Source organism: Camelus ferus, chromosome 29 (assembly GCF_009834535.1).
Source record: "Camelus ferus isolate YT-003-E chromosome 29, BCGSAC_Cfer_1.0, whole genome shotgun sequence".
Taxonomy (NCBI): Eukaryota; Metazoa; Chordata; class Mammalia; order Artiodactyla; family Camelidae; genus Camelus; species Camelus ferus.
This window is the reverse complement of record NC_045724.1, coordinates 12,676,856-12,704,045: the sequence shown is the minus strand read 5'-3', so window position 1 is coordinate 12,704,045 and position 27,190 is coordinate 12,676,856. Positions and strand designations below refer to the sequence as shown.

Sequence of the window (27,190 nt, the reverse complement as noted above, 5' to 3'; positions counted from 1 at the left end):
AGAAGGAAAAGCCCTCACTGATTGTGTTGGCAATTGAAAATGCAGGAGACTGTGAAAAAGATTTTTTTTTTTAAAGCTGTACATGTGGATTCTTGGACGCCATAACTGTTTTGCAAACCCCAGATTACTAGAACGCTGCTTGTCTCCTGCAAATGACTTTGAACACTCCATTAGGAGATTAAAGCAGCCCAGCTCTCAGGAAGAAAAGCCCCGTTGGGCGAAGATCTCCTTGGAAGGCCTGTTTGCAGAAACCCTGGACTTCTCCGATTTGGTGGTTCCTGAAGAGCAGGTTAGTCTGGACTGTGGGTCATGGGTCTGATAGAAATTTTATTTAAAAAAATTCCTTGAGACAGCCTTTCATTCCTAGGCAGAAGCTAAGACTCTGACATAGGAGATTTTTTTCTTTTACTGTTGAGTTTTATTGGCAGTACTTTGGAAGTGTGAAAACCTTCCATTACAAAACATGCCTTGAAATGTAGCAGCCAGCTCTGGTCTCCAGTATGTGATCCCAAGCCTTGGATTTAATTTAAGGAGAGAGTGACATCCTGCCATGTGGCATGTTCTGGGAAGAGGCACCTCTGCTCTAGATATTAGGAGGTTTCTGCCTATCAGCTCAGCCACCTTTGGCCACTTGCTGGCCTTCTTGGAGCTGTTTCTCTGTGCATAGCCACCTCCCAGGTGGTCGTGGTGAGGGACAAGCAGACCGCCGGTGTGCAAGTTCCACTGGAAACTGTAGAACATTGTACAAGGTCAGTTATTACGTTATTGTCCCCATTCTCTCCCCTGGGGGCTCGTTCTTGTCCTCCCCCTCTCCCAAAAGTAGGCTCTGCTCAGAGTCACTCTCATTTCAGCAGCCCTGCACCCTCTGTCCCCTTCCCCCTCAGTGCCCCATCCTCTATAGAACATTAAGTAAAAACTAAATGCTGCCTGGCGCCAGAAGGAAGTTCTCATGTAATAGATACTTTGTGGTGTCGGAGAGCAAGGATTCTATACACTTTGTCAACCAGTCCCTTAAACTCTTCTGTAAAAGGAGGCCTGGCTTATTTACATACAAACTTTGTTTTCCTAGCCCCAAGCCCCTCTGACCTCCAGTTCTAAAATGAGCTCTTATAACGATCAGAAAACTGGGAGGTGTTTTGGGAAATGTGCCCATTTTTTCTTGATTTTTTTTTCCTTTGGCTTATTTGTGCTGCTCTGCCCAATTAGCAAGGATAATGAGCCAATTAGCTAGCAGAGAGGGGAAAAATGCTGCTACATTTCTCTGCAGGTTTCAGTCTCAAAGGAGAACTCTTTGAGGATGTTGGAAACAGAACTGGGTAAGTTATCCTCATGCCTGTTTCATCACCCTGCCCCTAGTCCTTCTTAGATTGCCACACTCAAGCCACTCCCTTTAGGGAATAGAGGAGCAGAATTAAAATAAATAATAAGAAAAGTAAAAGACTAAATTGTAAACTCAAGGAAGGCAGAGGCTGTGCCTTGTTCATCTGGGTCTTCCCAGTATCTAGCACTGCCTTTGAAAGGTACTAACTAAATATTTGATGATTTAAAATATTCACAAACACGTAAACACAGTCCAGTATTCACTCGTTATTCATGGGAGACACACGTTCAACCTATCCTTTGCCCTTCATTTAACCAACTCAGTTTATTGCTCTCCCCCACTGTCAACACTTACAGAGATCCAATTTAACTTTTCATTAATTGAATGGACTTCTAAAGAGTATCTTCTGTTTTCAAATGTAGCTTTATATGTCTGTTTACTGATACTATACTTGCCACAACCACGGAGTTAATTCTAAATAACTAAAGAGTTGCATTTATGGTAAACACTGCAGTGCAAGATTTCTTATGAAAATGAAATCTGACTTTAAATAGAATTTGTAACTTTTTTTCCTGATTGAAAAAAATTCAAAATTTTTAAAAAATTTCAGGGGATCACAGACTTACAAAGCCTCAGATTAAACCTTTATCATAGAGTAAGGGGAGACTGAGACCCTTAAAGGCCCACACATTTACTGGGTGAACAGAGAAAGGGGATTCAGAAAAAGGGGCAGTAATCAGAGAGGTGAGAGGAAAACCAAGGGAGAGTAGTGTCTTTGAAAGCAAGGGAGGAATTTCAGGGATAATGGGGGTGGGACTTGCAGTTGAGGAAAGGTCTTATTTTGAAGCTTCCCCTGTGCTCCGAACACATGGCAATAAGAGTTAAAGTGTAACAGTAGGAAACTAAAAAGACATAGCCATGAGCAAAAGCTAGAAAAATACCTCTGTGGACCAGGAATAGAACAGAAACTGAACGTTGAGTGGAGTCAAAGCTCCTGGCAGGTCCTCAGGGTCTCCTCCAGGCAGGAGCATCCAGGAGTTGAGTTCCTTTGCACAAAGGGGAATGTAACTGTCCCAGCTGAGGAGGGAGACTGACCTGGGTCACTCCCTAAATTAGGATGCTGGAACAGGGCTCCACCTTAGTGAATGCAACCACTGAGGAAGTAAAGGAAAGCAGGCCCAGACAGCATGTTGGCTGTGTGACTGGATCAGTTTCTATTGTATTTTTTCTCTTAATTGTGGCTCACATTTTCCTACTACTTTGCATGCCTAGGTGACTTTTGTTTGGATGCCAGACTTTGTGAATTTCGTCTGTTGGTTGCTGGCATCTTTGGATTCCTGGAAGTATTATCTGTCTTATTCTGGGATTCATTTAAGTTAGTTGGAAATCATGTAATCCTTTTCGATCTTGCTTTTAAAATAGGTAGAAGGAATCAGCGCAGTGCTTGTTCTAAGCCTAATTATTCCCGCTGCTGAGGCAGGACTCTTCCGAGCACTCGACCTAATGCCCTGTGAATCTTGAGCTTTTCCAGTCTGGCTGGGGCAGGTATCATTCCTGGTCCTGTGTGAGGACCTGGCACTGTTCCCTCTGATCTTTTTTGGTGGGAGTTCCTTTCAGCCTTTGGTAGGTTCCATGTATTCTTGTGCTGATCAGCTGAAAACCCCAGGGGGACCCTCTGCAGATCTCCAGAGTTCTCCCTCTGTGCAGCTCCCTTCTCTCTGGTCCTCTTCTCTGTGAATTCCAGCTGCCTTGTTCTGCCCAGTCTCTCAGCTCTGTCTTTTCCACTCAACAGGTCAGTCTGGGCTCTCGCTTTCTGCTTCTCAGCCTGGAAGCCTCTGTGGTGGCGATAGCCAGGGCGGCTGTAGCCGTTATAGGGCTTTCCTGTCCCTTAGGGTCCCCTGTCCTGTACTACCTCGTGCCCAGTGTTTGGAGAACCATTATTTCATGTATTTTGCCTGTTTTGTGGTGGTTTCACATGGAAGGGTGGGTCTTTAATTTTATCTCTGGAACTCAATTTTCGTCAAGTGGAAGTCTTTGGAATTGCACTTTAGTAAGAAAATTTTCTTTCTCTCTTATTTCTTTCTCTCTCTCTCTTTCTTTCTTTCCTTTTCTTTTATTTTCTTTTCTTTCTCTTTCCTTCCTTCCTTCCTTCCTTCTTTTCTTCTTTCTTTCTTGAATTAGACTTGCTTAGACATGCTTGTATTTTGAGGAAGAGATTAAAGATTTTAAAAATATGAGAAACAAAAAGGAATAGCAATGGGCCATATTCCCAGAGAGATGGAGGGGTTAGCTTTGAAGAGCAGAAGATACACCTCTTTGCCTGAAATGAGTTGAAAATAATGTAGGATGCACTGTAGATCAGCAGAGGTTTCTCATGGGAAGTTAAAGTGCTGCTAGCCGCTGAGAGGCTTTATTTGCTCAATGGACTTTAAGTTAAGGTTATTGGCTTAGAATAGGTGAGTAGGCATGAGGAATCCAGATTAACAGAAGTGGGAAATGTGGAGTAACCATTTTGGACAATGTAAGAAAGGACTGAGTAGGTGTAAGGAAAGTCTTTCAGAGCTGCACTAAAGGCCCTGATGAGGTTGGCTGAGTAGCACTTACACCCAGTAACAAATGTGAAGTTTTCTAGCACTGTGGTTGATAGGTACTGGTTTTTAGGTAAAAATAGTTGAATCTTGATAATGAGGTTGCATATTTAGTATGAAGAATTTGTGGGAATAAGCTGCTAATGGGTTCAGTTAGGTTTTAACGAGGTAGAGAGGCAATTTAAGAATATGGAGATATTAGGGGAGATACTCTGAGTTTTAGAAGAAGTTTCTATGGTTGGAGACCCGTGGTATGCAGGAGGGAGGCAAAATGAAGGCACATTTTGTTTATTTTTTTCTTTTTGGGTTTAGTAGAAACGGAAGGATTTGTAGACACAGTGCCACTGAGTTGCACAAGTCTCGAGGGTGCTATTGGCACAGAGTACAATATGGAAGTGTCCATATATTTATTTTCTATTTATTTTTTAAATATTATGTGTTTTTTATTGAATGTATATTATATCTTTCAATTGTGCCTTGGCCTTACAACTAAAATACATAAATACATGCATGCATACATACACACAAACTGTTCTTCAAAATTTGGGCTACCTGCAGGTATTGGCAGATTTCTTTCAATATATTCCACAGCCATTTAGAACACAGCAAATACTGGGTATTTTAAGTTAATGGTAAGCCCCTGATTTCTTAATATTAGCCAAAGGGCACTCACTGGCGTGTGATATATAATTTAATGGGTGGAAAAAAACTAGTGTAAGTCAGATTAGTCCCTGACTGCCCTTATTTTCTCACCCTGCACACCGAATTTCAGTATCCTCACACATTTTACAATAAAGGTATTGAGGTTAAGAGAGGTGAAGTCCCTTGCTGAGAGACAGCTGAAGGAGAGCTCAGAATTCCAGACTAGGAAGTCTAGCACTCTTGTTACCATATGCCCACAGTGGTTAATTTGATGTTTCAGTTTGGCTAGGGCATAGTACCCAGATATTTGATCAAACTCTATTCTAGATGTCTTTGTGGAGTTTTTTTTTTTTTTTTAAATGAACTTCACATTTAAATCAGTAGACTGAGTAAAACAGATTATTCTCTGTAGTGTGAGTGGGCCTTATCCCATCAGTTGACTGTCTTAATAGAAAAAGACTGGCCTCCTCCTCAGAAGAGGAGATTCTGCAGGGAGATTGCCTTCAGACTTGAACTCCAGCTCTTTCCTCTGTCTCCAGCCTGCCGGCCTACCCTGCACAGAATGTTCATAAAGACAGTTAAATCCTAGAGAATTTAATAAGCATGATCATGTGCAATACTAGGCATTCTGTGCTTAAATTGGGAATATTTAAATTACAAAGGGATAGTGAATCTCATAACCCTTGAAATTTAGTTCTCATCTTAGAAGTCATGGAAAAATTAGTCTTGCCAGGGAGGAAAATGCCCCAAGTAACTATTAAGTATCAACACGTTGACTTTTCATATTTCCTTTTGATATTATTTATGCTGCTTGGTTGAAAAATACTGATTTTAATTATAAATTTTCCTTTACATTGTTTAGATGGATATGACCCCTGAATCTTTTCCTTTAATAGAAATATAATTCTCCTACCACAGAATTCACCCTTCGTAAACATGCAGTTCATGGTTTTTAGTATTTTCACAAGGTTGTACAATCATTACCTTTGTGTATTTCCCAAATATTTTTATCATCCCAAATGAAACCCCAAAACAATTAGCAGTCACTCCTCACCTCCTGGAAGCTACTCCTCCACAGCTCATGGAAACCACTGATCTTTCTGTCTCTGTGTATTTGTCTCTTCTGGTTATATTACATGAATGGTATCATTTAATTTCATTTATAAGCCATCCATATAATAAGCTACAGAACTTAATGCCTTAGTTTATTTATTATAAACATATTATTAAGTATAATGTTTTTCAAGGTTTATCCATATTTTAGCGTATATTAGTACTTTTTATATGGCTGGATAATACTCCATTGTGTGTATACACTGAATTTTGTTTATCCATTCATCAATTGATGGACATTTGGGTTGTTTCCACTTTTTGGCTGTTATGAATAATGATGCTATAAATATTTGTGTATACAATTTTGTGTGAACATATGTTTTAAAGCCTCTTGGGTATATATCTAGGAGTGGAAATGCTGAGTCATATGGTAACTCTTATGTTTAACTATCTGTCAGGTTACTTTCCGAGGTGGCTGTACCATTTTATGTTTCCAGAAGCAAAGTAGAAAAGTTCCAATTTCTCCACACCCTTATCAACATTCTTTATTGTACTTTGTTCAGGTTATAGTCATCCCAGTGGGTGTGAAGTGCTGTCTCATTGAGGTTTTGATTTGCATTTCCCCAATGACTAATGATGTTTGGCATTTTTCTATATGCTTGTTGGCCATTTGTATATCTTCTTTGAAAAAAAAGTCTATTCAAGTCCTGGTCCATTTTTTAATTGGAGTGTTTGTATTTTTGTTGTTAAATTGTAAGTTTTCTTTCTTTATTCTGGCTGCTAGACCCTAATCAAATATATGATTTGTAAATATGTTTTCCCATTCTGTCTTATTAAACTATAGTTGATTTACAATCTTGTGTTAGTTTCAGGTGTACAGCTTCAGATTCTTTTCCATTATAGGTTATTACAAGATATTGAATATAGTTCCATGTGCTATACAGTAAATCCTTATTGTTTATCTATTTTATACATAGTAGTGTGTATCTAGTAATCCCCAACTTCTAATTTATCCCTCCCCCCACCTTTCCCTTTGGTAACTATAAGTTTGTTTTCTATGTCTGTGAGTTTGTTTCTGTTTTGTGAATAAGTTGATTTGTATTACTTTTTAAATTCCACATATATGTCATATCATATAATATTTGTCTTTCTCTGGCTGACTACACTTAGTATAATAGTCTCTAGGTCCATCCATGTTGCTGCAAATGGCATTATTTCATTATTTTTATGACTGGGTAATATTCCATTGTGTGTGTGTGTGTGTGTGTGTGTGTGTGTGTGTGTGTGTATATATATATATATATATATATCACACATCTTCTTTATTGATTCATCTGTTGATGGGCATTTAGGTTATTTCTGTGTCTTGACTGTTGTGAATATTACTCCTATGACCATTGGTGTGCATGTATCTTTTCAAATTAGAGTTTTTGTCTTTTCTGGGTGTATGCCCCAGAGTGGGATTGCTGGATCATATGGTAACTATTTTTAGTGTTTTAAGGAAGCTGTAGACAGTTTTCCATAGTGGCTGTACCAATTTACTTTCCTACTGACAGTGTAGGAGGGTTCCCTCTTCTCCACATCCTCTCCAGCCCTCTCTCTCTCTTGCTTTCTTGCTTTTTTCTTTTTGGTCTAATTGTCCTAGCTAGAATGTTGAAAAGAAGAGATAAAAGCGTATGTCCTTCTCTTATTCCTGAATTTTGGAGAAAAACATTCATTCTTTCACCAATAAGTATGATGTTAGCTGTGGATTTTTTATAGATGTGCTTTGTCATATTGAAGAAGTGTCATTCTACCCCTAGTTTGTTTGATGTTTTATCATGAAGAGTGCTGGATTTTGCAAAATGCTTTTTCTGCATCTAATGAGATCATCATGTGATTTTTGTACTTATTTCAATTGATATGGTGAATTACATTAACTGGCTTTTGAATGTAAAACCAACTTTACATTCCTGGAATAAATCCCAATTGGTTATGATACATAGCCCTTTTTATATATTGCTGGGTTTGATTGGCTAATATTTTATCAAGGATATTTATGTCTATATTCAGAAGAGATACTGGTTTCTTTTCTTGTTATGTCTTTCTCTGTTTTTGGCATCATCAGTGCAATACTGGCATCATAGAATGAATTAGGAAGTGTTCCCTTCACTTCTGCTTTTTCAAAGAGTTTGTGAAGGGTTGGTGTTAATCGTTCTTTAAATGTTTAAAGGAATTCACCGGTGCATTTATGGGCTTTCCTCTGGGAAATTTTGTAATTACTAATTTAATCTCTTGTCACAGGTCTATTCAGAAATTTTATTTCTTCTTGAATCAGTTTTGGTAGTGTGTATCTTTATCTGAATTTGCCAATTTAATTTAGATTATCTAATTTGTTGGCATGCAATTGCTCATAAAAGGTTTATAGAGAACCTTATAATCCTTTTTATTTTTGTAAAGTCAATACTAATGTCCCCTCTTTAAAGCCTGGTTTAGTAATTTGAATCCAGCCTCTTCTTTTTGGTCATTCTAAGTAAAGGTTTGATTTCGTTGATCTTACCAGAGAGCTAACGTTTTGATTTTGTTGATCACTCTTTATTTTTATATTCTTTGTTTTATTTCCACAGTGACCATCGTTTTCTTCTTTCTGCTTGCATTTGCTTTACTTTGCTCTTCTAGTTTCTTAAGGTGGAAGTTTAGATTATTGATTTGAATCCTTTTTTTCTTTTTAAATATAGGCATTTACAGGTGTGGTGGATAATTTTATGTATTGACTTAGGCTTAGTGATACCCAGAGATAGCTGCGAAAGCATTGTTTCTGGACACATCTGTGTGGGTGTCTCCAGAAGAGATTGACATTTGAGTCAGTGGACTGCATAAAAATGATTCCCCTCACCAACATGAATGAGCATCATCCAATCGTTTGAAGGGTCTGAGTAGAATTAAAATGTGGAGGAAGGGCAGGTTCACTTTCTCTACTTGAGCTGAGATATCCATCTTCCCCTGCCTTTGGACAGCAGCTGTCCTGGTTCTTGGGCCTTCAGACTCAGACTGAATTCCACTGCGAGCTTGCAGATGGTGGATTGGATTGTGGAACTTCTCAGCCTCCAAAATCCTAGTGAGCCAATTCCTATAATAAATCTCCTCTTATATGTATCCTTTTGAGTTTGTCTCTCTGGAGAACCCTGACTAATACAAAAGGTATAAGTTTCCCTCAGGCACTGCTTTAATTATATTTCTCAAGTTTTGGTTTCTTGTGTCTTCCTTTTCTTACATCAAAGTATTTTCTAATTTCCTTTGTGATTTCTTCTGTGACTTACTGACTTTTTAAGGAGTATGTTGTTTAATTGCCACATCTGTGTGAGTTCCCAAATATCCTTCTATAATTGGAGAAATACTTCTTATTATTTGAGGCTTTTACTTTACTGACACTTGTTTTATGATGTAGCATACTCCCTATCCTGGAGAATGTTCCATGGCATTCTCCTGTTGTGTGGAAAGTTACATATACGTGCATGTATTATAGTATTGTTCAGGTATTCTATTTCTTTGCTGATCTTCTTTCTAGTTCTGTCCATTATTAAAAATGGGATATTGAAGATCCAACTATGATTGTTTATTTTTTCCTAATTATTCCTTTAATTCTGACAGTTTTTACTTTACATATTTTGGTATTCTTTATATAAGTTTATAATTGTTACATTTTCTTGGTGAATTGGCATTATTATTATTATTATTATTATTATTATTATTATTAGTCTTCAATCTGTTAAAAATGTACTATAGTCTGTTCTGTCTGATATTGGTATGGCCACTCTAGTTCCTTCAGTGACTGTTTGCAAAGTATATCTTTTCCATCCTTTTATTTTATACATATTTGTTTCTTAGAATCTAGAGAGTATCTTTTGCAAATAGCATACAATTAGATCATGTTTTTTATCTGTTCTACCAGTCTCTGCTTTGGAGAGTTAAACTGGAGAGTTTAATTCATTTATATATAGGCAGTTACCAATGAGGTAGGATTTATGCCTACCATATCACTGTTTGTTTTTTGTATATCTTACATGTTTTTTATTCCTCTTTTCTTCCATTACAGCCTCTTTTTGGTGTTAGATATTTTATAGTGTATGATTTTAATTCTTTTGTCATTTCTTTTACTATATATTTTTGGAATTACTTTATTTTTGGTTGCTCTGAGGGTTACAAATAATATCTTAATTTATAACAATCTATTTTGGATTAATACCAACTTACTTTCAATAGCATACAAAAACCTTGCTCATATGGGGCTCTGTTTTCTCCTCCCCCCCTTATTTTCTGTTACTGTCATACAAATTACATCTTTATGCATTGAAAGAAATCCATCAACACAGATTTATAATTATTGCAGTATGCAGCTGTCTTTTAAATCAAATAGAGGAGTTATCAGCAACAGAAAACATTTATACTGGTTTTTTTTTTTTTTTTTTGGCTACATTGTAAAGAACAATGCTCTTTTTTCTTTGTCTGTATTCAAGAATTTGCAGAATACTGCTTAGCTCCCTTTAGTATGTCTTGTAGGGCAGGTTAGATAGTGACACATTTTCTCTGTTTTTTTTTAAACTGAGAATGTCTTAATTTGCTTCTAATGTTTGAAAAATAGCTTTGCTGGATATTGACTATTTTCTGTCAACAATTTGAATATGTTGTCCCACAGCCATATGGTTTCCATGGTTTCTGAGAAGAAATCACTACAATCTTATTGGGGATCCCTTTTATGCGATGAGTTGCTTCTCTTTTGCTGTTTTCAGGACTCCCTCTTTGTTTTTTTTTCAGTTTGATTTTGATGTGTCTCAGTGTGGATATCTGTTTATCTTATCATATGTTGAATTTCTGGAATGTATATAGATGCATACCTCTCATCAGATGTGTGAAAGTTTCAGCCATTAGTTTTCAAATAATTTTTATGCTTCTTTTTCTCTCTCCTTTCCTTTTGGGACTCCCATAATTCATATATTACAGTATGTCTGTGTCCTACAAGTCTCTAGTCTCTTCTGTGTTTTTAATTCATTTTTATTTCTCTTTCTCAGATAATATTCTCAGTTCAGCTGTCTTCTAGTTCACTTGTTCTTTTTCTGGCTGCTCAAATCTGTTGAATCCTCTCTGGTACATTTTTCATTTAAATTTATGTACTTTCAATTTCCAGAGTTTCTATTTGGTTTCTTTTTATAATTTCTGTCTCTATTGATAGTCTTTATTTGGTGAGATATTATTCTCATACTTACCTTTAGTCTTTAGACTTTTCTTTTAAAAGTTCTTTGAACATATTTAAAATAGCTAATTTAAAATCTTGTGTCTAGTAAGTCCAATGTCTAGGACTTCCTTAGGTATATTTTTCTATTGGTTGCTTTTCTTCCTCATGTGTGGGCCATACTTTATTGTTTCTTTGCATGCCTCATAATTTTTTGTAGATAACCAGACATTTTGAAAAAAAACCAGACATGTAGTGGTGGCAACTCTGGAAATCAGAACTTCTTCCTCCCCAGGGTTTGCAGTTCTATGCTGTTGTTTTTGTTTGTTTAGTGACTTTCCTGCACAAATTCCCTAAAGTCTGTATTCTTTGTTGTGTGTTACCACCAAAGTTTCTACTTAGTTAGCTTCATGGTCTGCTAATGATCAGGCAGAGATTTCCTTAAATGCCTGGAACCAGTAAATCTCCCAGTCTTTGCTGAGGAGCTCACTGTGTGTGTGCTAGGACACAGCTTCAACACTTAGCCAAGCAGTTCACAATTCTCCCTCAGCCTTCCCTTCCTGTTTGCAGAGAGCCTCGAGGTCTTAAGCATGTGCACAGCTCTGGGAATGTGCACAGACGTACCTCTATTTGTGGTTTTCTCAATTCCCAGGAGCATTTCAGAGCTTTTCAAAGCCCCTGTAGATGTCTTATCCAAACTTTTCCCTTTAACATTTTTGGTTAGCCTATTATTATCCGGGTACATTATTTACTACCTTAAGCAGCTTCAGAGTTAAACAATTGCCTATAATTTTTGACACATGCACCTGGAGAAAATACTTTTTGTACTGGGTGAGCTCTGAGTCAGGTTAAATAAAGATATCACTTCAAGTAGGGTCTTGCAGAGAACTAAGTTCAGATAATGACAAGTCTTTTGGAATGAAACTTTAATGAAGCTCTACCTCATTCTGCTCCCTCCAGTGGCTGTTAGTCTGCTGAATTTCACTATGATTTTGAGCTGTCAGCTTTCAAGGCTAATGTAGAGAAGCTGGAGAGGAGGAATGGGCATAGGGCAAATTAAAATGCCACAAAGCACACTGTTCTTACCAAGATTCAGCTATTTTTTTCTTGCAAAGCCACTACCCAAATTTCTGGGAGCCTTTGGTTAATTTTTAGCATTTCTGAAAATATTGAATCTGACAATTTGTTTGTGAGTTTTCTCATTGCTTTAATGGAGGAGTTGGAGGAGAGAATTTTTGGAGGTCATTGATGGGCCGTTTTTGCTGACATCATTCCCTTTCCCACTGAATTGTGATGTATTTTACACACACACACACACACACACACACACACACACACACACAATGAGATCTAATTAGAAACGCAGTAAATGAAGTGTCAGTTCTCCTGTTCATGTGTAAGGAGAAGAATGTTAAGAGGCCTTATATATATTGAGTAATTTGCTTTCAATCTTTTCTTTCAACTTCTCTTGGTATGAAGTGTGACTCTAGGAGCAGCAGCTAGCTACTGGGATTTAGCTAGACTATTTGCACACTGCTTGTCCACCACATCGTCCTGTGTAGACCACACTCCTGTGCAGACCACACTCCTGTGCATGTGTGCATTTGTGGTTTTGCTTCTACATCTTCCTTAATAGCTTTTCTGTGGTTAGACTTTCCATGGCAAGAACTGAATCATTCTCTTGAGAGTCTGGTGTAGGAACAGCTGTGTTCTAAAGGCTTTCCCTCTACATCCAAGAGGGAAGGCTACTGAGAAGGGCGTCCTTAACTATTTGTCTCTATGATGATGACAAGTTAATAGTACCTAATACTTCAGTTAAACAGTTCCTAGGTGAATAAAAATAAAATGTATTAATTTTTTTTCTTTTATTCTTATCTCCCTGATGCTTTCACATACAAACACAAGACTCCCATTGCTACCAACTAGCAATAGTCATTTTAGCATACATTCAATCAATAAATTCTGTAATGAACCCAGTTAATTTAAGTTCACTTTTTCGGCAAGGACATGGTGAGCACCTACTATGGACTAGGCATGTGATTCAATTTGTCGCTGTCATTCTCCCAGAATAACAGGATTCTCCTGTTTCTTTTATATCCTGGTTGTGAACTATAGACTGTGAAATTGACTTTTTTACTGCCTCTTGCTTTATCCATAAACACAGAACAAAGTAATCCAGATGTCACACAAAATAGTCAATATTTTTCCTCTCTCTCTCTCTCCCCTTGCCTTCTCTCTCCCTTCCCTTGTGCACGTGCACACGCACATGCACACTACACATACAAAGTGAAATAAAAGTAGAAAAACTACCTATAAAACCAGTAAGTGTCAAATGAATATAATTTTTAAGCTCACACCACTTCCTAGTGTGAGACAAGATGTACTAGAGAATGGTCATCAATTAGTTTTTTCTCCACTGGTTTTGCTCAACATCCAGAGGCATGTTCAGATACTAATTTGAGATTTTGAGACTGTGGGGAAATTCTTCTCTTGAAAGATTCCACCTCTGCATCCAATATGTGGAAGGTATTGTTTTCAAAAATATTTCCTCAATTTACTGTGTAGAGTTCAGAATTTGCTGGTTGGATATTAGAGGTAGTGAGATTGCCAAGGTTGTCCTATTTCCTGTCTGTAACCTTGTTTCCTCTTTGTACATAAGCAGACAGAGCCTGCCTGGGACTTGGGACAGTCACGTGGGGGAGGGTGGGAACACTGACAGCTGCCAGCACGGCTGTGGTGGGGGATGGCTGGATGCAGGTGCACAGGCTGCCTCAATTTGACAGGCTTTAAGGCTTACATTATTTCTGGTGATATCCAATATCCTAGCCAATGAGGTGCTTAAAAACGACAGAAGCAACACAGTTACAGATACTCACCAGGGCATCCAGTTCCATAATATTCACTCAGATCTACGTGGATAAAACATCTGCAGTGTGTTATTTTTGTGATCTGCGTGGTCCTGGCGTCACAGCAGCTTAGACATTAAATCATGCACCTGACATTCTGATGCTTTGTTATCTGCATGATTTTCTTTTTGCCTGTACCCTGTATCCTATATAAAGATTTGAATTCTGAAGTTTACATAACAGTTTCTTGCCAGAGCAGTACAGGGATCAGTAGTAACTGCTGGGTGAGTTATTCTTCTGGTAGAATGTTCTTGTAGAATTTTGAAGCTATAGAATGAATGTTAGTGTGCCTCTGATTTTGAGATTTTAGTCTCGTTGTCTGATGACCTGGACTTAGTCTCACTCCACCGCTAACTAACTAGACCATGGCTGAGTCACTTAACTTTTCTAAATCTCCATTTTCTTGGCTATAAATTGAAATGAATAATCCCTGCCTGGCAGTCTCACAAGGTGGTTTTGAGACTGAAATGATAAGAATGCACATGAAAGTAATTTGGAAATGGCTGTTAGAGGCAGATAAGAGCTCGAGGTGGCCTCTCACCCCTGTAGGGTTCTCACCTAGAGAGAGAAGAATCACTAGCCAAATTGGGGTTCATAGTATCACCATTTTAGGCAGAGAAGTAGTGGATAAAATTCAAGGCTCTGGGAAATCTAGTTTGGAGAACGTGGCTCAGACATTAAAATTCAAGGTTCTGGGAAGTCTACATAAGGGAATATGGCTTAGACCTGAGGTCAAAATTGCATCCCCTTCCTCCCAGCCCAAAGAAAAACCTTTGTATTTGCAAAAAGAGCCAAATCTGCTGTGTGGCCATCCGGTCCACTTACCGCCAGTCCAAGGACGGCTTCCGCAGGGTGGGAGGAGTTGGAACAGGAGAAGATGGCAGGTGTCCCCACCAGCTGGGGCAGGCTCTTCTGCAGCGGGTCAGTGCTCAGGACAGGCAGTGCTGGGCTCACAGCAGAGGAGGAGAGGGCTCTTACTGCCTCAGCCCAGGTCCATCCAAGAGAACTAGATGTCCTGCTGCAGGCGAGCAGTGGCCTGTCATCTCATCAAGCAGGGAAATAGGCGCTAGTGGAAGCCAGGCTTCCACCAAACAGATCAGCACCGCTCCTTCCTGCAGGGAGGAGCAAGTACGCCGGGAAGAGACAGGGAGTGTCTGCTTCCTCCCCTTCAGAGGGAGGGAGAGATTGGAAGTTTGCCCCTTACTGATTTACAAAGGAGAGCAGGAGTCCCCTCCTGTCACCTGGTCATGGCAGTAAGGCACAAAGGGATCAGGGTTCACCTTTCTCGGGTGTGACTCAGTGAAAGTCTGAGGAAGTTGTTTATTAATGTCCATTAGAGGTGACTTAAACAGTCCTCTCATTTTACAGGAAGAAGGGGCCCAGAGCAGGTGGGGCACTGGCTCAAGTAGCTGATGTTGATTATCTAGTTCTCAGAAGGAAGATTAGGTCCAGAAAACAGGACACTCACCAGGGAGGGGAGGACTCTGGTGGGGGCCTGGGCTGCTGCAGAGACCAGTAAGGGAGCAGGGGAGCGTGTCCTCAGACAGGAGAGGGGAGAGCAAGATGGATGTGGAGGGCGTGACGATCATCATTTTGTTTAAAGCCATTTCCTTCAAAGAGTAAATTATGGCTGTGATTCAGATACTCAAGTGGAAATGATTTTAATGATGTAAAGAAGGGACAGGTATTTCCTTCTCACTGCCTTTCAGAAGCACATCTTCTTCTCTCTAGTCTTTACCCTCCAGGCCTTCTGATGGAAAAAAAAATGCACGAGGTTCCTTTGAGCAACTCCACTCTCAGTCCTCGTGGCAAGATAGGGCTGACCTACTCCCAAGGCTCGTGGGTAGTCTGCTGACACAGACCTGGCCAGTAAGAACATTGCATTTCCTGGACTACAGGATCTGGTTTAGGGAAGGGTGTGTGCCCCAATCCAGGCAAATGACACCCTTTTCTGGGCCTCTTCGAAATGAAAATGCCCTTTGCTGGAGAGTTTGGTGCTGACACATTATGATATAACCTAAATATAAAGCATCTTGTCACCATGAAGAGGGAGTTGCCTTGAGAATAAAGCCAGCCTAGAGGAAAATGAGCTGAAAGATGGAGAGAAACATGTTTTTTAATGATACTTTTGAGCAGCTTAATCCTGCATGTCCAAGGTCAGCATCCCAATACAATTTTCAGTTGCATGTACCAATACGTTCCATAGTTCCCTTTATTTTATTTTATTTTTATTGAAGTTTAGTTGATTTACAGTGTTGTGTTTGTTTTTGGTGTACAGCATAGTGACTCAGTTATGAATATATTTATATATTTTTATTCATATTCTTTTTCATTATACGTTATTACAAGATGTTGAATGTAATTCCCTGTGCTTTACATTAGGACCTTGTTATTTATCTATTTTATATATAGAAGTTTGTGTCTGTGTTTTTTTTAAAGCCGTTTAATTAAGGTTTCCATCACTTGAAGTCAAAAGAATTCTAACTTTCTCTTTCTCTTTGGGACCTTTCAAACATGTGGCCTGTGAGTAACATTTTTCTTTTCTCCTCTTCTTCCGTTCTCCTCTTTAGTCAACCAAGTATATTCTAACTTGAAAAATAAAACAAAAAATCATATCCCATTTATCAAAGATCCAGAGAATGTTTTAGTTTTCAACAATATTAGGCTTTTTTTTTTTTTTTTTTTTTTTTGCCCGGGGCTGTCTTAGGTTTACGGTCTGGTTGTATCACAGAAGAAATTGTTTTTGCAGTTTTTTATTATTATTAAATTATTGTTGCAGATCTATCTACCCCCAAACTTTGTGCTCACAGCAGCAATCATTTTATCATGTTATGACGTGGTCTGTCAGGAATTTGGCTAGGGAGCAGATGATGCTTTTTCTTCTCCATGTGGCATCAGCGAGGGTCACTTGGAGATGTTCAACTGATGGCTGGCCTGGTCTGAACAGTCCAGGATGGCTTATGCCTGGCGTCTTGGTGAGGATGACTAGAAGGCTGGGTGCAACTGGGGCCCCTTCCCATTTAGTCATGGAGCCTCTTTACATGTTCTCTCATGTTAGCTCAGGACTTCATGAGCAACCATTCCAAAAAGTCTTAGGTGTAAGCTACAAGACTTAATGCTTCCTAGATTCGTAAGTCCAAAGATGTCATTTTTACCTCATTCTAACAGTCAAGCAAGTTACTAAGGCTGACCCAGATTCAAGGGGAAAAGACAGTTAGATTTCATCCTTCAGTGAGAAGAGTGGCAAAGTATTTGCAGCCATCTGTAATCTACCACGGCATGGGACAGCAGTGGGAAGAGCTTGAGCTTTAGGCTTGGATCAGCCTGTCTCAGGGGGCTTCATCCCTCCTTAGCTGTGATTACTCAGCCTCAATTTGTAAAATAGGGGATAATAAAATCTCACTCAAAGACTTTTGAAAATCAAGTGAAGTACCCCAAGACAATGCCTAAGAGTAGTAGTTACTCAGTAAGTTATAGTTGGATTTCTTTAAAGAGATTTATCTTTTGATGAGATAAGTTCTCTTTCAGCAAATAACAGAATCTCTCTCAATTGAGATGGATTATTAAGTGTGCTGGCTCTGTCTCCATGTGTTAACTCTGGCTGTGTGCAGGCATTTGGGGTGGTCCAAAGCTAATTCATGGACTCTAGCTGCCTCTTCTTGGTTTCAGAGTTCACCTTATTGCAGGTTGTTAACGATGATATCAGTCTGCCTGGGGCCAGAATCATTTATTTTGTAGAGGAATAGTGTCATCGAAAGATAAAAGTTCAGCATCTTTCTGCAAGACTGCAGTCCTTTCAGCACAGGATTTCTCAGTTCACCATTGCCCTTGCCACAACCTAGACTCATATCAGGGCTGAGTATAGTTTAGCCATGGACTGCCATTGAAGGGCTTCAGAGAATCCAGTTGAGGACTCAACAGTTCATCTGTATAGAAATCTCATCGGTGACATCTGGGGTCCCTAGTCAGCCTCAGAATTCCCTTGGTATTGACGTTGGTGCAGAGGGGTTGTTCTACATTTGTGAAGTCCCTTCCTCTTGAGCCATAGTCCCTTCTCCCTTTGTGTCATGATAATCATAATGAATTGGCTGTACGTGCCGGCTGCCTGGGGTGGAAATAAATTTTATGGCCCTAGTGTAATGGGAAAAAAGAAGAGACATGCATAATACTCATACTTGGAATTACTAAACTCTGGGAGCCATTATTATTACACCCATAGCCGAGTCTGTGGGTTTGCATTTGGTACATGAATTCCTAAGTGCTACTGCTGAAAGTTACGTGCAAGGAGGTGTAGTTACTGAATTATGAGTCTTCTGTATTTGAAGGCTTAATATTTTGTTCAGTGCTTTTGCATAAAATTGCTCAGATGTCATGAGTAGTATATGGGTCTTGCCATCATTTTTCAGTTGTTTGAGAAAAATGGTACCCTTTAAAGGCTTCTAGTTTAAAGTTTTATAAAAATGTCATTGTTTTATTTCCACTGATCGTCTCTTAAGCTATTTGTGTTTTTACTTCTTTAAAGCATCTCATGTTGCAATATTGAGGCAATCTGGAATGTGGGTTTGCAGATTCTGTTCTGAGTAGCAGGCCAGCTGGGAGCCCTGCACAGATACCACACATCACTGCTGTGGGAAAATAGAAACCTCTTTCACCACTAATGACCCCTATAAAAGCAATCAATTTTTAAAAAAGATACATATTCTTAATAGCAGCTATTGAAAATCTCTATTTTTTATGAAGATATTTCAACTCAAATATCTGGAAGAAATGAAAGAATGAAAGATGATAAAATATCATAATTTTTAAAATTGATGGTAATGTCAATAAGGTCATCTATCTTATTTCAAATTTTAAGATCAATTTAGGTAAGGAGATAACTTTAAGAAGGTATATATTAGGTTGAATATTACAGTCACCCACTGGTATATTGCCACATTATTTTTCTGATAATTCAGGCATCAAACTCAATTTCTTGGAGGGAAAAAAATCTAGGCTTTGCTCTACTCATTGTTCTACCTTTTTAAGTGCTTCATTGTCACTGTTGGGCCATGTGAGCTGTGTTCACTCCACTAAAATACGTAAGACCTATTCTTACATGGAAGCGTCCATTGGATAATGTTTGTACAATGCTTTGAACTCCTCCAAAGTATGTTGTTCCCCAAATTCAAAATGTATTAATAAGTCTCATAAAATTCACACAAAATTTTCCCTTTATAATTACTTTAAAATAACACAATTTTTGAATATATGAGTCCTGTTAACTAAAATACCTACTCTCCTTCCACTTTATCAGTATTCCCACTGCCTACCTATTTCCTCTGCTAGGTTACATTTTATCACACAGGCAATATAAGTATTTCTACACTAATGGGAAAACAGTCACACTGAACCAATTAAAGCAAGCAAAAGGAAGAATTAGCTGAGAAAATCTGTGGTGTTTTATGGATGGAATTTCATATACAATATCAAACCTCACATTATCATAACTCACAGACTTCTTACTTTCTTAATGAGTGACAATAGCAAATCTGGAAAACATCTGCCTTGAAAAAGAACACTGACTGCTCTCTGCTTAAAAAATGTTGCTCGGCTATTACTGTATAGCAGCCATGCGTATCATATTGTGGTATGAGATGTCTTGGTTGCAAGAAATTAACATTCTCATGTTTGATTTCAAATTGCCTAGAACAGAATCCCAGCATAATTCAAATCATTGTAAAGCCACAGTTGCAATAAAGAACGTGATTTACTGTTCAGCAAATCTTCAACACTGCTGCTCAATTCCCAGGAATCACTATGACTTGGATGAAAGAAACTTAGCAAACTGTTGCATGATTTTGTGCCATCTAAAAAAAAAAAATCTGCAATATAAAAAGAAAATCTAAGAATAACCTCTTAGATTTAGTTATATATATATATAGTTAACCATTGCAACTGGTAAGCATGTTTTGGCTACACAAGTCAAGTATATTCTATAAGTCTCATTATCACCTCGAGAGTGAGAGCAGCTGTCATCAGAATAAGTTTATTAACATTCCCACCTGTGTTTCTATCATGGACAAGAGTGTTCTTCCTTTCTTCTCATTACCAATTGATAGGGGTTTGGAAGATGAAAGAATGACACTTTTAGAAGAAGGAACAAAAAGCAGTTCTGGTATCATTTGTGTCCTAATTTTTCATTAATTGTCAAAAACTCTGAAAGTTAAAGGTATCTGTTCATTCATTTTTTTATTTCTCCTGAAAGTGGGAAGTAAGATCACAGTAAAGCACTTTCTCTCTCTGAATACATGTTCTCATTGTACTAATACTGTATTATTAATTTCTAAACCATTGCAAAAGCATAGAGTTTGGCAGAATGCTCATTATTTCTTTCTTGGCTTAGCAAATACATTTGGTCATGGAAAAGAATTCATTTCTGGACTATCTGGGATATTTGTCATCATCTTTTTTTTCAGTAGTGATGCATTATTATTACAAAGTGTGAAAATTTTCATTGAAGAGTGACTTTATCCAAGACATTATCTAATGGAACAGCTGGTACCCTTGTTCAGACTGACCCTGAACCATAGAATAGTTCGCAATTCTTGTAGACCTTTGATTTGTCTTTGTTATAAACAGAGAAGGGTCTGACTCACTTATATTAACTATTTAGCTCATCATCTATTGTTATGTTTGATGAAATATTTCCCATGAACTGAAGGTAGAGTTCTTCCATATACTGAGTTTTAAATTACATAGTTGATTTAATCTCAAACATTCATGACTAACAAAACTACTCTCAAATTGCACCCTCAAATTCATAAATTTTATATATCTGTATATATACAGATATAAATATATATCTGTTTTTAGATAATTCTACTCTTTAGCTCAATGCATAAGCAGATTTGAATTTTTAATCTTATTAGTTCCAGAAGACAAACCTAGCAGTGTATAAAGAAGGCTGAGCCAAGTCTGATGGTAGTTTGTGAATATTTCTGACTCTGAACAGAATCATATACCGTTTACAGTTGTCTTCTGCATGCAGGTGCATTATGGGAAAGCAACCCACCTCTGAAGAAGTCACAGGAATCCTTTGCTTCAAGTCTTTTAGAATCACGTAGTAAGAAATTAACAATACTATATTTGTTTTCTTTTTAATATTTCTCATATTTCTTATTCTCATTCTGTAGGAATGCATTCTAATCCAAGGACACATTCTCATACATTCATTAATCCTTGTGCTCCAAAACGATTCACATGAAAACTCAGAATCAGATGGTTTCATGTGTTCCAACTTAGCTTTTGCTAAAACAGGGTCGTCCTTGAACTTGTCATCTGCTAAGGTATTGAATTCCCTATTTCACTCAATTACATGATCTTGAGAATGTGGCCATTTGCCATTTGTTTCTCAACTTTTGAACACATGTTTTTACATCTAACTGTCCAGCCTCAGTTATAAATGACCTTCTGGGAAAAAAAAGTAAATCATTTAAGGAGCTACCCAAGTAATACATTAAAATGTTATTTCTGTTTAAAAATGAAGTATTATTAATGTAATTTTTCTGGTGATGACAAGTTTCAGCTCTTTAAAGCATGCTACTGTAATATGTGAGATACAAATTAATTGTTTAAAGAGTAAAATGTTCCTTTAGTTTTAAGAACTCTCTTATATTTAATGAAGTTTTAATCAGGGTGATATTTTGAGAGGAAATCAGTTATTTTTTTCAAATTTAAAATAGTATCCTAATGTGGAATAATTTAATTGTAAAAAATTATTTCACACATGTGTATTGTGTTACTCAGTTTTCTCCTAAAAATGAAGTGGCCAGATGTTAGTTTCAGATAATCACAATTAAATAGCTGAGTCAGGTTAAACATAATTTGTCTTCTCTGCTGGACTAAAAGCTCCTTGAGGGCACAGATTGTTTCCTGTTCATTCTTCAGAGGGAGAGATGATCAGCACAGAGTCTGCCGTAGAGTAGATGCTCATTAGATGTTATTGAACTTACCTGAATCTTTATGTGACCAGATATAAAACACCTGTTTTATTTTTTATCATATAACCTTCAACTAAAAAATAAAATATAAGCTCATGCTTTGTATTTATACCATAGCTGTTTTCTTTTTCTTTTTTTCTTTTTTTTTTTTTTTTTACTTTTCAGATCATTTCCATGTAGTTGTACCATTTGATCCTTTTGGAGTGATGGGTCTAATAAGTCTTATCAGTCCATTTTTCTTATTTGAAGTCACGCTCCTGGTTAATTAATTATGTGGCAGGAACTGAAAATTTGTTTTTTTTTCTTTAAAAACTTGTAGACAGACATAGAAAACAAACTTATGGTTACTGGGGGGAAAGCGGGTTGGAAGGGATAAATTGGGAGTTCGAGATTTGCAGATAGTAACTACTATATATAAAATAGGTAAACAACAGGTTTCTTCTGTATAGCACAGGGGACTATATTCAATATCTTGTAGTAACCTATGGTGAAAAGGAATATGAAAACGAATATATGTATGTATATGTATGTCTGAAACAGTATGCTGTACACCAGGACTGTTGACACAACATTGTAAACTGACTATACTTCAAAAAAAAAATTAAGAAAAAAAACCTTGTAGGCCCTTTATACTTATTCACTGTTTTATGAGAGGTATGTGGGATGAGTCAAATTGCCTCTTTGTAGAAAGACTTATTATTTCAATTTGGAGATAAAGAGTGCTGAAAGGCTCTATCAGTCCTAAAGAAACAACAAGAAAAAAGCTGACAAGCTGGAAATTAATGACCTTTGAACCCAGGAGAACTAAAATTGCAGGGCAAAACAACTACCCTGAAATATGGGGAGAGACAAGTGCTTGCAAAGAAAGATGTTGCCAAACTCTATATAAACCAAAGGGAAGATTCAGCCTGGAAATTTTCAATGAATTGCTAAAGGCTGAGTGGGAGTGTGAAGTCCCTGGGGCTGCAGACATGTGTGTGTGTAGAGGGTCACAGTCTTGTGAAGGGTTTTCCTCCAGGAATTCCTCTAGGAATTCACAGGGAAGGTTGGGGAGAGGTCTAAGAAAACTTCCCTTGTAATCCTGGCTGGAACAGGGGAGGGAACAGAAACCACTGCTGAAACACTACCAGATTTATCCTCTGTATCATCTCAGAGGAACCAAAGCCTTAATATGCAGGGAAAAGGAAACTAAAGTGTAGACTAAGGCCATGGAGGGAGTGGGGCTGGGACCCTGTAGACCCAGTGTTACCCCTGGAGAAGGAACGGGAATACTAGAGATAATCACAGCCGCAGACCCAGGTTCACAATGCCTCCCTAAATCTGAGGCTTAATCAGAGCATCAGACAACACCTCCTTCCCCTATTCCTGCAGCTTCATTGCCCTGTCAAGTGTCAAATAATATTAAGAGTAGAATGCAACTGGGAGAGCTGCAAGAGACAGATTCTCTGTCTGTTGCACAGAGGACAAAAACCTAAGCCAAGTGTGAGACCCAAACCCAAGAAGGAAGCAAGCTTCAGACCAGCCTAACTCCTGACTAGACTGATATGAACCCTACACTAACGGCCCAGCAGAAGGAAAGGTGTATCCCATCTCCAACTGTAACTATCTCAGTATCTATTGTCATGTACAATACATCCAATTCTAAACAAAAAACTTTAGAATGCAAAGGGGGAACTAAAAACACAGTTTAAAATGACAAAGGAGTCAACAGAGTCAGACTCAGATATGACCTAGATGTTGGAACTGTCCGATGGGAAATTTAAAATAGTTGTGGTTAATAGGTTGAAGGTGCTAACGGAGCAGGGAGACAATGTTCGTGGTCAAGTAGGTACTTTGAGCAGAGACATGGAAACTATGAAAATGAAAATCTTAGGAAAATAATTCAGGAACAGATGAAGAATGCCTTCAGCAATTTTATCTGTAATTTTATCTGATTTGATGTAGTTGAAGAGAGCCAGTGAGCTTGAAAATGGAGATAGATCAACAGAAATTACCCAAAGTGAAACACTGGGAGAAAAAAATGCATGATAAAAAAACAGAACAAAGCATCTAAGAGCTGTAGACAACACCAAATGACCTAACATACACATAAATGGAATTCCAGGAGAACAAAAAAAGAAGAGGGCAGAAAAAATATTTGAAGAAATAATGAGTAAGAATTTTTCAAACACCCAGCACCTATGAACATCATATTCAAACTTCTGAAAGCTGAAGGCAGCCAAAGAACACGATGTTACATAAGTGAACAAGGATGCAAATTACAGCAGACTTCTCATTAGAAAGCATGTAAATAAGAAGGCAATGAAATGCTGTCTGTAAAGTTCTGAAAAGGAGAAACCTGACATCTGTAAAGTGAAAATATCTTTCAAAGGTGAAAAAGAAGCAAAGCCTTTCTCAGACAAACAAAAGTTGAGGTAACTCATTACCGCAGGTCTACTCTGCAAGATGTGTTAAAGGAGGTATTTGGGTGGAAGACATATGATATCAGGAACTTGCATTATACAGAGAATGAATAATGAAGATAAAGTGGATTTTTCTAAATTTTTAGTTCTAAAAGCTAACCATGTAAAGGAAAAATTATAACTGTTTATTAGTAAAAGTTGAGTGTATGACAACAGTGGGGTGAGGAATGGGAGGACTGGAGAATGTATTGTTACATTGTATCTGAGGGGGTATAATACTATTTGAAGGTAAACTCATTAATCATTAAAAAGTTAAATATTAAAAAATAGTATCAAACCTCTGCGAGAAAGACACTGTGGCCACTGCTCCTGACTCACCACAGTTCCTTCCTGCTGAGGAAGAAGTCAGTCAGGAAATCATGCCACAGTCACGTGGCAGCCACGGCTTTTACTGATACTAGAAAGACACTGGTGGAACCGGACATGGTGGTTCACTGAGTAAGAATTACCCTAACTGTCCCCCATGTAAATTCCCTGGGGAAGGTGTGTGCTGACTTGATCAGATGCTCAAAGGAAAAGAACAGTAAAGTGAAAAGATGGGTTTGGATGTCTTCTGAGATTGAGAATCATTATGAGAAAAACTCTTCATGGTGAAGGTTCTAAGACTTGCCGCATTTCCAGATGAGGATGTGTAAGTGATACACTGTCTTGTACAGCCCTTCCAAGCATGTTAGGCAGATTACTTCTGTCCTTTTTGAGCCAGGAGTAGAGATTGAAGTCATCATTGTAGTTGCTTACATCGACTATTTTAATAAGTTGATTATTGGTTGTTTAAAAAAGAGATATAAATAATAAGTAACTGTAGGAGATAAAATAGAATCATAAAATCATTCAGAGAAGGGAGAAAGTAAATAAAAAAGCAACTAAGACCAAATAGAACAAGTCGAAAACAGCAAGGAAGTAGATTTTAGTCCAGCTGTAACAATAATCACTTTAAATGTCTAAATACATCAGTAAAAAGGCAAAGATTGCTAGACTGGATTTAGAAAGAAGACTCGGTTATGTGTTGTCTATGGAAGACTCACTTTAAATATAGAGAGATAAATAGATTGAAAGTAAAAGCAAATACAGGTTACCCCCTCTATCCAAAAATAGAGCGTTCCTGTGAAACCTCTCATAAGCCAAAATGGCTTAAAGCGAAGAAGCAGTTGCCTTAGGACACATCTTGCTGACAGATGCAAAAATTAAATCGAGATAAAGCACAGATGCTCACAGGCACATTTGAAAGCTATGGCAGCTTGACTTTGAGATGCTGAAGGTCTCTTGGGGAAGGAGCTTGGTGGTGCCCTCTCACTGCTGGGGGTGTGCTACCTCTATGCTGCAAAAAATGCTGAACACTAGTTCTTTTTTATTGAAGTATAGTTAATTTACAATATTATATTAGTTTTGGGCATACAACACAGTGATTCAGTATTTTTATAGATTATACTTCATTTAAAGTTATTACAAAGTAATAGCTGTATTCCCCTGTGCTCTACAATATATCCTTGTTACTTATTTATTTTATATGTAGTAGTCTGTATCTCTTAATCCTCTACCCCTATCTTGTCCCTCACCCATTTCCTCTCTGCTTTTGCTTTTTGCCATTTTTATAAAAGCAAAACTCCTCTTCAGATTTCTTTCAGTTAGCAAAAACAGGCACTAATATAGGTCTTTCATAAAAAGGAGGTGCTGTAAAGCAAACTTTCAAAAAGCAAAGGATACCTTACCAATCAAAGGCTGTCCACCCATCTGCCCCACCCCCCCGCACACAAAAACAAAAACGATAAACAAAGCTAGACTAGCTACATTAAATTCAGTCAAAGTAGACTTCAGAAAAAGGAGTATTATCAGAAATAAAGTAGAACATTACATAATGATAAAGTGGAAAGTTCTACAAATGGACATAGCAGTCTTAAAGGTGTACACACCTAATACCAGAGCTTCAAAATACATGAGACAAAAACTGATGAATCTGAGAGGACAAATAGACAAATCGATAGTTATCAGTGGTGACTTGAACATGCCTTTATAGTTATTGATAGAACAAGTAGGCAGAAAATAAATCAATAGGGATATAAATGGTCTGAACAACATTATCAACCAACTTGACAAAATTGACATTTATCACACCACCAGCAAACTTCAGAATACACATTCTTCTTAAGTGCACATATTTTGTGACCCATATTCTGGGTCACAAAATAAACTAACAAATTTAAAAGAACAGATGTGATACCAAGTATGTTCTCAGGTCATTTAAAAATTATATTAGAAATCAATGAAATAAATATATCTGGAAGATTGCCAAATATTTTGAAATTAAGCAATCTGAATCCAAAAAGAGGTCTCAAAGGAAATTTTAAAATATTTTGAACTCTCAACAATAGGAAAATAAACAAGCCAATTAAAGCAGGGTAAATGACCTTAACAGAAACCTCATCAAAGAAAATACACGGATGCAAATAAGCATATGAAAAGATGCTCAACATCATTTGTCATTAGGAAATTTCACATTAAAACCATTACATGCCTATTCAAATGGATAAAATTAGAAAAAAAAAAAAAACCAAAGAAAACAACCCTGACAATACTAATTGCTGGACAGGATGAATAACAAGAACTCTCACTATCTGTGGGAATGCAAAATAATACAGCTACTTTGAGAGACAATTTGGCAATTTCTTATAAAGCTAAATATAGTCTTATTATACAACACCCCTTCCTACCAATCAGATTCCTAGGTATTTATCCAATCGATTTTAAAACATGTCCACACAAAAGTTTGCACATGAAAAACAGACATTGTATCATCCTTTAGGCTATAGTAACTTCTGAAAAAAATCTTGCGTTGCTGGATTAGATAGTATATGCATATATATATGTGCATCATATGTAAAACACACACACACACACACACACACATATATATATATATAAAATCAAGAAGAATAAGATATCTTGAACATATACCTCTACAGTTCAGAAAAAGTGAAATAGATAAATCACAAATCACAGATTTTACTGTTTGTTGTAGTGCAAAGTGGTTAA

The 27,190-nt window shown here is 37.6% G+C and overlaps 1 pseudogene; it reads left to right on the top strand.

Annotated features, from left to right (window-relative positions):
- Positions 1 to 82: 82 nt before the first annotated feature.
- On the top strand, positions 83 to 24,972 carry LOC102505898 (annotated as a pseudogene).
- Positions 24,973 to 27,190: the final 2,218 nt, after the last annotated feature.